Below are 3,031 nucleotides of genomic sequence, written 5' to 3'. Positions count from 1 at the left end.
TCCTGTCCTCTCTGCCCTGAGGCCTACAGGCCGCCACTGGCCTTCCAGACCTCGTCAGCTTGGCCCAGAGGAGTTGGCTGTCTTATGAGTGGGGGCTTCTGTCCTTTCAGGAATCCAGGCTACATCCTGTCCTCCCCTTAAGGGCAGATTGCTTGTGGATCAAACAGCGTCATCCTCAGGCAGCCCCCCGGGTCGGTCAGCATCCATTGTCATGAGTGCTGACCCTCACCCACCTGCCTAGGGTGTCCCATTACCCAGCCTCCACTGCCCCACGTTCCCTTCTCAAGCTCATCTTTCCACAGGGACAGCCCCTCCTGTTTGCCTGGGAAGGTCCCATGCTCACACTCCTGCTCCCAGACCTAGTGGTATACACAGCACACTCATGTCCTTCCTACTATCCTGGGGTGATCGGCTCTGACTCATCCAGGACCTCGGGGAAGCCAGAGGAATGTCGGGGTGAGCTCTCACCCCAGGGCCGCCCACATGGCAGCTCCTTGTCCAACAGGCGGCAGCTTCGAGTAGCAATGAGCCACAGCCTCAAGTCCTAGCCCTGAAATTTCCATAATGTCTCCTCTTCTGCCGTCCAGAGGCCCCAGCAACCGCTAATGCCAGTGGATTGGATGGTGGGGGGCAGTCTAGAGTCTCTGATGACCTTTGAACCATCTCTCTGGAGTGGGGAGGACCAGCTGACTTGGGGCAGAAGAGACAGTTCTGCATTGGGGTGGGAGTGTGGGGGGTGAGGGGGTGGAGGAGGCCAATGGGAAGAAGCAGCAGGGCGGGGCCACAGCAGAAAGGCCCCTCTGGGCCTCCCCCAACCCCCTTCTCACTACCTGCGTGAAACCCCCTCTGCCCAGCAGACACGTGCTCTCTCAGGGCCATGGCACGGGGCCTAGGGAGCAGAAGCCAGGGCCCTGTCTCTCATGGACTCCCTCTAATGGGGACTGTGGGCCTCGGGAGTTTGCCGTGGGGCACAGAGGAGCTCCGTGGGGGTAAGGTGCGAGGTCCTGAGTCTGCAGGATGGGGGAGGGAAGGGCATCCCAGACCGGGAAGCAGCTTCATCCAGGGCCCTGCCTCCCAGGATGCTGGGCAAGTAAGTACTGGTCAGCAAGTCACAGCCCCAGGCTGGAATGGGCTTCAGGGTACTGTCTGGTCTGTCCCCCATCTGATGACCCGTCCCCCGTTCCAGCCTGCTAGCTGCGTGCAGTTGCCTGCGGGGTCTGACCTAGCCTCTCCCGGGGAGTGGTGTTGCCCTCAGTGAGTCTGCAGTCTCCTGGGGACACTGGTGGACACCAGGACCGCGCTCTTGGCTCGTCTCCCTTGGTGCGGGGCATCTGAGAAGTGGTGGCTGGTGGGAAGCACTGAACTGGGGGTAGCCCCTACATCTGTGTCCCCCACCACCTTGGGCAGAAGGCAAGCAGGAAGAGTGGTCAATTTTAACTAGCTTTAAGTCTCCCTGGAAATAATTCCAGTTCTAATCAGAAAAAGCACAGAAAACTTTGGTCCCGTATTAAGGGGGCTTTGTAATGCAGGAGGAGAAGGCAATGGCAGCCCACTCCAGTACTCTTGCCTGGAAAATCCCATGGATGGAGGAGCCTGGTAGGCTGCAGTCCATGGGGTTGCTAAGAGTCAGACACGACTGAGCGGCTTCACTTTCATTTTTCACTTTCATGCATTGGAGAAGGAAATGGCAGCCCACTCCAGTATTCTTGCCTGGAGAATCCCAGGGATGTGGGAGCTGGTGGGCTGCCGTCTATGGGGTCACACAGAGTCGGACACGACTGAAGTGACTTAGCAGCCGCAGCAGTAGCAGTAATGCAGGAAAGGTCAGTTAGGCTCCTTTGTTTTGGATGCTTGCACTAGAATCCTCCAGCACCATCTGTCTTCAGGGCAGGCTCATTACCTGCCTGATACTGCTCAGAGGGCAGAAGCCTTGTCCAGGTGGGGAGTTCACTTGCTCCATTCCTCTGACGTGGGAAAGGCACAGGCTGAGAGTAATTAATCCCTAGGCCTTCCTAGTCCTGCTTTCCTGAGCCCTCAGATGAGGCACTGCTGGTGGCGGGGGAGTGGACTATGGGCCTCAAAGGGCAGGGGGTCTCTATCAATCACAATGTGACCAGGTGTCCGTGGGGCCAGGGTCTGTGCTAGGGGCTGAGGGGGACAGAGGTGACCAAACCAAGGGAGGTGATCTGTGGTTGAAGTACCCTGAGGCCCTCGCTCCTTCCCCTGGGAGCCCATGACACTTCACGAAGCAGGCCCTGAGGGGTACCCAGTCACTCTCTTGGCCCTCATTTTGTCCCCTGAGGCCTCCAGAGGGCCTCGGTTCTAGCCGTGGGCAGTGGGGTGTGTGTGTCAGTGTAGATGTGTGCATGCCCCCCTCTCTCTGGTCCAGAGGGGTGCAAAGGTTCTTGGCAGAGTGAAGCCCCAGGAAGGTATCCTAGGGCCTGAGGCCCATGAGAACTTGGGGATCCACCCTGAAGTCCCCACCTTGCACCTCCTCACAGAGATGCCTCCACCCATGGCCAACTTTCTCCCCATGGGGCTGCCCCAGCACCCACTTGCTCCTTCCCCGGTCTCCCATGACAGCGAGTCACACAGCCATCTTCCTCCAGGCACGTTCCCGGGCTCCTTTGTGGGCTGGGGTGAGGGTGGGTGCACCTGCCGGGTCCCACCCACTCCCTGCCAGGCTCCCACCCGCCTCCCAGCCTGCTCCCCAGCCCAGCTGGACGCCAGGTCTTCTAGGACCGCACCCTTAGGGCAGAAAGAAGGGGGCTTGCGCTGGGGAGGGGATGAGTCCTGGGGGAAGGACCGGTCAGTGAGGGGAGAACACGTCCTGGGGGATAGGACGCATCCTTGGGGGGCTCGTCATAGGGATGGGAGCGTCCTGAGGGGCAGCGCGTCCCGGGGGAGCGCGACCTGATGGAGGCACCTGCTGGGGGGAGGGAGGCGCTTCCCAGAGGGCGGAGAGCACAGCCTAGGGGCAGGCACCTGCTGGGGGCGGGCTCTCGGCGGCCCCTCCCCGCCTGGGCTCCGT

Source organism: Cervus elaphus, chromosome 18 (genome assembly GCF_910594005.1).
Source record: "Cervus elaphus chromosome 18, mCerEla1.1, whole genome shotgun sequence".
NCBI lineage: Eukaryota > Metazoa > Chordata > Mammalia > Artiodactyla > Cervidae > Cervus > Cervus elaphus.
The sequence above is the reverse complement of the archived record's forward strand: the minus strand, read 5'-3'. Positions refer to the sequence as shown.